Consider the following 11,414-nt stretch of genomic DNA (forward strand, 5'->3'; position numbering starts at 1 on the left):
GGTATGTGTATACCGGTATTACCTCTCTGGGTATGTGTATACCTGTATTACCTCTCTGGGTATGTGTATACCTGTATTACCTCTCTGGGCGTGTATGTGTATACCGGTATTACCTCTCTGGGCGTGTATGTGTGTACCGGTATTACCTCTCTGGACGTGTATGTGTATACCGGTATTACCTCTCTGGGGGTGTATGTGTATATACCGGTATTACCTCTCTGGGCGTGTATGTGTATACCGGTATTACCTCTCTGGGCGTGTATGTGTATACCGGTATTACCTCTCTGGGCGTGTATGTATGTACCGGTATTACCTCTCTGGGCGTGTATGTGTGTACCGGTATTACCTCTCTGGACGTGTATGTGTATACCGGTATTACCTCTCTGGACGTGTATGTGTAAACCGGTATTACCTCTGTGGACATGTATGTGTATACCTGTATTACCTCTCTGGGCGTGTATGTGTATACCGGTATTACCTCTCTGGGCGTGTATGTGTATACCGGTATTACCTCTCTGGGCGTGTATGTGTATACCGGTATTACCTCTCTTGGCGTGTATGTGTATATCGGTATTACCTCTCTGGGCGTGTATGTGTATACCGGTATTACCTCTCTGGGCGTGTATGTGTATACCGGTATTACCTCTCTGGGCGTGTATGTGTATACCGGTATTACCTCTCTGGGCGTGTATGTGTATACCGGTATTACCTCTCTGGGCGTGTATGTGTATACCGGTATTACCTCTCTGGGCGTGTATGTGTATACCGGTATTACCTCTCTGGGCGTGTATGTGTATACCGGTATTACCTCTCTGGGCGTGTATGTGTATACCGGTATTACCTCTCTAGGCGTGTATGTGTATACCGGTATTGCCTCTGTGGACGTGTATGTGTATACCGGTATTACCTCTCTGGGCGTGTATGTGTATACCGGTATTACCTCTCTGGGCGTGTATGTGTATACCGGTATTACCTCTCTGGGCGTGTATGTGTATACCGGTATTACCTCTCTGGGCGGGTATGTGTATACCGGTATTACCTCTCTGGGCGTGTATGTGTATACCGGTATTACCTCTCTGGGCGTGTATGTGTATACCGGTATTACCTCTCTGGGCGTGTATGTGTATACCGGTATTACCTCTCTGGGCGTGTATGTGTATACCGGTATTACCTCTCTGGGCGTGTATGTGTATACCGGTATTACCTCTCTGGGCGTGTATGTGTATACCGGTATTACCTCTCTGGGCGTGTATGTGTATACCGGTATTACCTCTCTGGGCGTGTATGTGTATACCGGTATTACCTCTCTGGGCGTGTATGTATATACCGGTATTACCTCTCTGGACGTGTATGTGTATACCGGTATTACCTCTCTTGGCGTGTATGTGTAAACCGGTATACCTCTCTGGGCGTGTATGTGTATACCGGTATTACCTCTCTGGGCGTGTATGTGTATACCTGTATTACCTCTCTGGGCGTGTATGTGTATACCGATATTACCTCTCTGGGTATGTGTATACCTGTATTACCTCTCTGGGTATGTGTATACCGGTATTACCTCTCTGGGTATGTGTATACCTGTATTACCTCTCTGGGTGTGTATGTGTATACCTGTATTACCTCTCTGGGCGTGTATGTGTATACCGGTATTACCTCTCTGGGCATGTATGTGTATACCTGTATTACCTCTCTGGGTATGTGTATACCGGTATTACCTCTCTGGGTATGTGTATACCGGTATTACCTCTCTGGGTATGTGTATACCTGTATTACCTCTCTGGGTATGTGTATACCGGTATTACCTCTCTGGGTATGTGTATACCTGTATTACCTCTCTGGGTATGTGTATACCTGTATTACCTCTCTGGGCGTGTATGTGTATACCGGTATTACCTCTCTGGGCGTGTATGTGTGTACCGGTATTACCTCTCTGGACGTGTATGTGTATACCGGTATTACCTCTCTGGGGGTGTATGTGTATATACCGGTATTACCTCTCTGGGCGTGTATGTGTATACCGGTATTACCTCTCTGGGCGTGTATGTGTATACCGGTATTACCTCTCTGGGCGTGTATGTATGTACCGGTATTACCTCTCTGGGCGTGTATGTGTGTACCGGTATTACCTCTCTGGACGTGTATGTGTATACCGGTATTACCTCTCTGGACGTGTATGTGTAAACCGGTATTACCTCTGTGGACATGTATGTGTATACCGGTATTACCTCTCTGGGCGTGTATGTGTATACCGGTATTACCTCTCTGGGCGTGTATGTGTATACCGTTATTACCTCTCTGGGCGTGTATGTGTATACCGGTATTACCTCTCTGGGCGTGTATGTGTATATCGGTATTACCTCTCTGGGCGTGTATGTGTATACCGGTATTACCTCTCTGGGCGTGTATGTGTATACCGGTATTACCTCTCTGGGCGTGTATGTGTATACCGGTATTACCTCTCTGGGCGTGTATGTGTATACCGGTATTACCTCTCTGGGCGTGTATGTGTATACCGGTATTACCTCTCTGGGCGTGTATGTGTATACCGGTATTACCTCTCTGGGCGTGTATGTGTATACCGGTATTACCTCTCTAGGCGTGTATGTGTATACCGGTATTACCTCTGTGGACGTGTATGTGTATACCGGTATTACCTCTCTGGGCGTGTATGTGTATACCGGTATTACCTCTCTGGGCGTGTATGTGTATACCGGTATTACCTCTCTGGGCGTGTATGTGTATACCGGTATTACCTCTCTGGGCGTGTATGTGTATACCGGTATTACCTCTCTGGGCGGGTATGTGTATACCGGTATTACCTCTCTGGGCGTGTATGTGTATACCGGTATTACCTCTCTGGGCGTGTATGTGTATACCGGTATTACCTCTCTGGGCGTGTATGTGTATACCGGTATTACCTCTCTGGGCGTGTATGTGTATACCGGTATTACCTCTCTGGGCGTGTATGTGTATACCGGTATTACCTCTCTGGGCGTGTATGTGTATACCGGTATTACCTCTCTGGGCGTGTATGTGTATACCGGTATTACCTCTCTGGGCGTGTATGTATATACCGGTATTACCTCTCTGGACATGTATGTGTATACCGGTATTACCTCTCTGGGCGTGTATGTGTAAACCGGTATACCTCTCTGGGCGTGTATGTGTATACCGGTATTACCTCTCTGGGCGTGTATGTGTATACCTGTATTACCTCTCTGGGCGTGTATGTGTATACCGATATTACCTCTCTGGGTATGTGTATACCGGTATTACCTCTCTGGGTATGTGTATACCGGTATTACCTCTCTGGGTATGTGTATACCGGTATTACCTCTCTGGGTATGTGTATACCGGTATTACCTCTCTGGGTATGTGTATACCTGTATTACCTCTCTGGGTATGTGTATACCTGTATTACCTCTCTGGGCGTGTATGTGTATACCGGTATTATCTCTCTGGGCGTGTATGTGTATACCTGTATTACCTCTCTGGGCGTGTATGTGTATACCGGTATTACCTCTCTGGGCGTGTATGTGTATACCGGTATTACCTCTCTGGGCGTGTATGTGTATACCTGTATTACCTCTCTGGGCGTGTATGTGTATACCGGTATTACCTCTCTGGGCGTGTATGTGTATACCGGTATTACCTCTCTGGGCGTGTATGTGTATACCTGTATTACCTCTCTGGGCGTGTATGTGTATACCGGTATTACCTCTCTGGGCGAGTATGTGTATACCGGTATTACCTCTCTGGGCGTGTATGTGTATACCGGTATTACCTCTCTGGGCGTGTATGTGTATACCGGTATTACCTCTCTGGGCGTGTATGTGTATACCGATATTACCTCTCTGGGCGTGTATGTGTATACCGGTATTACCTCTCTGGGCGTGTATGTGTATACCGGTATTACCTCTCTGGGCGTGTATGTGTATACCGGTATTACCTCTCTGGGCGTGTATGTGTATACCGGTATTACCTCTCTGGGCGTGTATGTGTATACCGGTATTACCTCTCTGGGCGTGTATGTGTATACCGGTATTACCTCTCTGGGCGTGTATGTGTATACCGGTATTACCTCTCTGGGCGTGTATGTGTATACCGGTATTACCTCTCTGGGTGTGTATGTGTATACCGGTATTACCTCTCTGGGCGTGTATGTGTATACCGGTATTACCTCTCTGGGCGTGTATGTGTATACCGGTATTACCTCTCTGGGCGTGTATGTGTATACCGGTATTACCTCTCTGGGCGTGTATGTGTATACCGGTATTACCTCTCTGGGCGTGTATGTGTATACCGGTATTACCTCTCTGGGCGTGTATGTATATACCGGTATTACCTCTCTGGACATGTATGTGTATACCGGTATTACCTCTCTGGGCGTGTATGTGTAAACCGGTATACCTCTCTGGGCGTGTATGTGTATACCGGTATTACCTCTCTGGGCGTGTATGTGTATACCTGTATTACCTCTCTGGGCGTGTATGTGTATACCGATATTACCTCTCTGGGTATGTGTATACCTGTATTACCTCTCTGGGTATGTGTATACCGGTATTACCTCTCTGGGTATGTGTATACCTGTATTACCTCTCTGGGTGTGTATGTGTATACCTGTATTACCTCTCTGGGCGTGTATGTGTATACCGGTATTACCTCTCTGGGCATGTATATGTATACCTGTATTACCTCTCTGGGTATGTGTATACCGGTATTACCTCTCTGGGTATGTGTATACCGGTATTACCTCTCTGGGTATGTGTATACCGGTATTACCTCTCTGGGTATGTGTATACCTGTATTACCTCTCTGGGTATGTGTATACCTGTATTACCTCTCTGGGCGTGTATGTGTATACCGGTATTACCTCTCTGGGCGTGTATGTGTGTACCGGTATTACCTCTCTGGACGTGTATGTGTATACCGGTATTACCTCTCTGGGGGTGTATGTGTATATACCGGTATTACCTCTCTGGGCGTGTATGTGTATACCGGTATTACCTCTCTGGGCGTGTATGTGTATACCGGTATTACCTCTCTGGGCGTGTATGTATGTACCGGTATTACCTCTCTGGGCGTGTATGTGTGTACCGGTATTACCTCTCTGGACATGTATGTGTATACCGGTATTACCTCTCTGGGCGTGTATGTGTAAACCGGTATACCTCTCTGGGCGTGTATGTGTATACCGGTATTACCTCTCTGGGCGTGTATGTGTATACCTGTATTACCTCTCTGGGCGTGTATGTGTATACCGATATTACCTCTCTGGGTATGTGTATACCGGTATTACCTCTCTGGGTATGTGTATACCGGTATTACCTCTCTGGGTATGTGTATACCGGTATTACCTCTCTGGGTATGTGTATACCGGTATTACCTCTCTGGGTATGTGTATACCTGTATTACCTCTCTGGGTATGTGTATACCTGTATTACCTCTCTGGGCGTGTATGTGTATACCGGTATTATCTCTCTGGGCGTGTATGTGTATACCTGTATTACCTCTCTGGGCGTGTATGTGTATACCGGTATTACCTCTCTGGGCGTGTATGTGTATACCGGTATTACCTCTCTGGGCGTGTATGTGTATACCTGTATTACCTCTCTGGGCGTGTATGTGTATACCGGTATTACCTCTCTGGGCGTGTATGTGTATACCGGTATTACCTCTCTGGGCGTGTATGTGTATACCGATATTACCTCTCTGGGCGTGTATGTGTATACCGGTATTACCTCTCTGGGCGGGTATGTGTATACCGGTATTACCTCTCTGGGCGTGTATGTGTATACCGGTATTACCTCTCTGGGCGTGTATGTGTATACCGGTATTACCTCTCTGGGCGTGTATGTGTATACCGGTATTACCTCTCTGGGCGTGTATGTGTATACCGGTATTACCTCTCTGGGCGTGTATGTGTATACCGGTATTACCTCTCTGGGCGTGTATGTGTATACCGGTATTACCTCTCTGGGCATGTATGTGTATACCGGTATTACCTCTCTGGGCGTGTATGTGTATACCGGTATTACCTCTCTGGGCGTGTATGTGTATACCGGTATTACCTCTCTGGGCGTGTATGTGTATACCGGTATTACCTCTCTGGGCGTGTATGTGTATACCGGTATTACCTCTCTGGGCGTGTATGTGTATACCGGTATTACCTCTCTGGGCGTGTATGTATATACCGGTATTACCTCTCTGGACATGTATGTGTATACCGGTATTACCTCTCTGGGCGTGTATGTGTAAACCGGTATACCTCTCTGGGCGTGTATGTGTATACCGGTATTACCTCTCTGGGCGTGTATGTGTATACCTGTATTACCTCTCTGGGCGTGTATGTGTATACCGATATTACCTCTCTGGGTATGTGTATACCTGTATTACCTCTCTGGGTATGTGTATACCGGTATTACCTCTCTGGGTATGTGTATACCTGTATTACCTCTCTGGGTGTGTATGTGTATACCTGTATTACCTCTCTGGGCGTGTATGTGTATACCGGTATTACCTCTCTGGGCATGTATATGTATACCTGTATTACCTCTCTGGGTATGTGTATACCGGTATTACCTCTCTGGGTATGTGTATACCGGTATTACCTCTCTGGGTATGTGTATACCGGTATTACCTCTCTGGGTATGTGTATACCTGTATTACCTCTCTGGGTATGTGTATACCTGTATTACCTCTCTGGGCGTGTATGTGTATACCGGTATTACCTCTCTGGGCGTGTATGTGTGTACCGGTATTACCTCTCTGGACGTGTATGTGTATACCGGTATTACCTCTCTGGGGGTGTATGTGTATATACCGGTATTACCTCTCTGGGCGTGTATGTGTATACCGGTATTACCTCTCTGGGCGTGTATGTGTATACCGGTATTACCTCTCTGGGCGTGTATGTATGTACCGGTATTACCTCTCTGGGCGTGTATGTGTGTACCGGTATTACCTCTCTGGACGTGTATGTGTATACCGGTATTACCTCTCTGGACGTGTATGTGTAAACCGGTATTACCTCTGTGGACATGTATGTGTATACCGGTATTACCTCTCTGGGCGTGTATGTGTATACCGGTATTACCTCTCTGGGCGTGTATGTGAATACCGGTATTACCTCTCTGGGCGTGTATGTGTATACCGGTATTACCTCTCTGGGCGTGTATGTGTATACCGGTATTACCTCTCTGGGCGTGTATGTGTATACCGGTATTACCTCTCTGGGCGTGTATGTGTATACCGGTATTACCTCTCTGGGCGTGTATGTGTATACCGGTATTACCTCTCTGGGCGTGTATGTGTATACCGGTATTACCTCTCTGGGCGTGTATGTGTATACCGGTATTACCTCTCTGGGCGTGTATGTGTATACCGGTATTACCTCTCTAGGCGTGTATGTGTATACCGGTATTACCTCTGTGGACGTGTATGTGTATACCGGTATTACCTCTCTGGGCGTGTATGTGTATACCGGTATTACCTCTCTGGGCGTGTATGTGTATACCGGTATTACCTCTCTGGGCGTGTATGTGTATACCGGTATTACCACTCTGGGCGGGTATGTGTATACCGGTATTACCTCTCTGGGCGTGTATGTGTATACCGGTATTACCTCTCTGGGCGTGTATGTGTATACCGGTATTACCTCTCTGGGCGTGTATGTGTATACCGGTATTACCTCTCTGGGCGTGTATGTGTATACCGGTATTACCTCTCTGGGCGTGTATGTGTATACCGGTATTACCTCTCTGGGCGTGTATGTGTATACCGGTATTACCTCTCTGGGCGTGTATGTGTATACCGGTATTACCTCTCTGGGCGTGTATGTGTATACCAGTATTACCTCTCTGGGCGTGTATGTGTATACCGGTATTACCTCTCTGGGCGTGTATGTATATACCGGTATTACCTCTCTGGACATGTATGTGTATACCGGTATTACCTCTCTGGGCGTGTATGTGTAAACCGGTATACCTCTCTGGGCGTGTATGTGTATACCGGTATTACCTCTCTGGGCGTGTATGTGTATACCTGTATTACCTCTCTGGGCGTGTATGTGTATACCGATATTACCTCTCTGGGTATGTGTATACCTGTATTACCTCTCTGGGTATGTGTATACCGGTATTACCTCTCTGGGTATGTGTATACCTGTATTACCTCTCTGGGTGTGTATGTGTATACCTGTATTACCTCTCTGGGCGTGTATGTGTATACCGGTATTACCTCTCTGGGCATGTATGTATATACCTGTATTACCTCTCTGGGTATGTGTATACCGGTATTACCTCTCTGGGTATGTGTATACCGGTATTACCTCTCTGGGTATGTGTATACCGGTATTACCTCTCTGGGTATGTGTATACCGTTATTACCTCTCTGGGTATGTGTATACCGGTATTACCTCTCTGGGTATGTGTATACCTGTATTACCTCTCTGGGTATGTGTATACCTGTATTACCTCTCTGGGCGTGTATGTGTATACCGGTATTATCTCTCTGGGCGTGTATGTGTATACCTGTATTACCTCTCTGGGCGTGTATGTGTATACCGGTATTACCTCTCTGGGCGTGTATGTGTATACCGGTATTACCTCTCTGGGCGTGTATGTGTATACCTGTATTACCTCTCTGGGCGTGTATGTGTATACCGGTATTACCTCTCTGGGCGTGTATGTGTATACCGGTATTACCTCTCTGGGCGTGTATGTGTATACCTGTATTACCTCTCTGGGCGTGTATGTGTATACCGGTATTACCTCTCTGGGCGAGTATGTGTATACCGGTATTACCTCTCTGGGCGTGTATGTGTATACCGGTATTACCTCTCTGGGCGTGTATGTGTATACCGGTATTACCTCTCTGGGCGTGTATGTGTATACCGATATTACCTCTCTGGGCGTGTATGTGTATACCGGTATTACCTCTCTGGGCGTGTATGTGTATACCGGTATTACCTCTCTGGGCGTGTATGTGTATACCGGTATTACCTCTCTGGGCGTGTATGTGTATACCGGTATTACCTCTCTGGGCGTGTATGTGTATACCTGTATTACCTCTCTGGGCGTGTATGTGTATACCGGTATTACCTCTCTGGGCGTGTGTGTGTATACCGGTATTACCTCTCTAGGCGTGTATGTGTATACCGGTATTACCTCTCTGGGCGTGTATGTGTATACCTGTATTACCTCTCTGGGCGTGTATGTGTATACCGGTATTACCTCTCTGGGCGTGTATGTGTGTACCAGTATTACCTCTCTGGGCGTGTCTGTGTATACCGGTATTACCTCTCTGGGCGTGTGTGTGTATACCTGTATTACCTCTCTGGGCGTGTATGTGTATACCTGTATTACCTCTCTGGGCGTGTATGTGTATACCTGTATTACCTCTCTGGGCGTGTATGTGTATACCTGTATTACCTCTCTGGGCGTGTATGTGTATACCGGTATTACCTCTCTGGGCGTGTATGTGTATACCGATATTACCTCTCTGGGCGTGTATGTGTATACCGGTATTACCTCTCTGGGCGTGTATGTGTATACCGGTTTTACCTCTCTGGGCGTGTATGTGTATACCGGTATTACCTCTCTGGGCATGTATGTGTATACCGGTATTACCTCTCTGGGCGTGTATGTGTATACCGGTATTACCTCTCTGGGCGTGTATGTGTATACCGGTATTACCTCTCTGGGCGTGTATGTGTATACCGGTATTACCTCTCTGGGCGTGTATGTATATACCGGTATTACCTCTCTGGACATGTATGTGTATACCGGTATTACCTCTCTGGGCGTGTATGTGTAAACCGGTATACCTCTCTGGGCGTGTATGTGTATACCGGTATTACCTCTCTGGGCGTGTATGTGTATACCTGTATTACCTCTCTGGGCGTGTATGTGTATACCGATATTACCTCTCTGGGTATGTGTATACCTGTATTACCTCTCTGGGTATGTGTATACCGGTATTACCTCTCTGGGTATGTGTATACCTGTATTACCTCTCTGGGCGTGTATGTGTATACCTGTATTACCTCTCTGGGCGTGTATGTGTATACCGGTATTACCTCTCTGGGCATGTATGTGTATACCTGTATTACCTCTCTGGGTATGTGTATACCGGTATTACCTCTCTGGGTATGTGTATACCGGTATTACCTCTCTGGGTATGTGTATACCGGTATTACCTCTCTGGGTATGTGTATACCGGTATTACCTCTCTGGGTATGTGTATACCGGTATTACCTCTCTGGGTATGTGTATACCTGTATTACCTCTCTGGGTATGTGTATACCTGTATTACCTCTCTGGGCGTGTATGTGTATACCGGTATTATCTCTCTGGGCGTGTGTGTGTATACCTGTATTACCTCTCTGGGCGTGTATGTGTATACCGGTATTACCTCTCTGGGCGTGTATGTGTATACCTGTATTACCTCTCTGGGCGTGTATGTGTATACCGGTATTACCTCTCTGGGCGTGTATGTGTATACCGGTATTACCTCTCTGGGCGTGTATGTGTATACCTGTATAACCTCTCTGGGCGTGTATGTGTATACCGGTATTACCTCTCTGGGCGAGTATGTGTATACCGGTATTACCTCTCTGGGCGTGTATGTGTATACCGGTATTACCTCTCTGGGCGTGTATGTGTATACCGGTATTACCTCTCTGGGCGTGTATGTGTATACCGATATTACCTCTCTGGGCGTGTATGTGTATACCGGTATTACCTCTCTGGGCGTGTATGTGTATACCGGTATTACCTCTCTGGGTATGTGTATACCGGTATTACCTCTCTGGGTATGTGTATACCTGTATTACCTCTCTGGGTATGTGTATACCGGTATTACCTCTCTGGGCGTGTATGTGTATACCGGTATTACCTCTCTGGGCGTGTATGTGTATACCTGTATAACCTCTCTGGGCGTGTATGTGTATACCGGTATTACCTCTCTGGGCGAGTATGTGTATACCGGTATTACCTCTCTGGGCGAGTATGTGTATACCGGTATTACCTCTCTGGGCGTGTATGTGTATACCGGTATTACCTCTCTGGGCGTGTATGTGTATACCGGTATTGTGATGGATTGGATAAAATGCCTATTTCTTCATCTTTAATACTTTGCTATGATTCCTTACTCAAAATGGCTACCGCAGCTACCCCTCCCTTCAAGTAAAGAAGATGGCACCGAGGAATTCCCCTCAAATGCTGATGTGTCCAAGAAAATCTACAAAAACAAGACCATAAATCATAACAACAAGACCATACAAGGACTGAGACCTAACAAAGAATCATTGAGCTGTCTAGCTTTTTTGCATACAAACCCCCTCCCCTATAGCCCCTGTATATGAACGCAGGCTCTGTAGGAATAAAGTCAGACATTATCATACTGAACGTGTG

Source organism: Ascaphus truei, chromosome 17 (assembly GCF_040206685.1).
Source record: "Ascaphus truei isolate aAscTru1 chromosome 17, aAscTru1.hap1, whole genome shotgun sequence".
NCBI classification, from domain to species: Eukaryota; Metazoa; Chordata; class Amphibia; order Anura; family Ascaphidae; genus Ascaphus; species Ascaphus truei.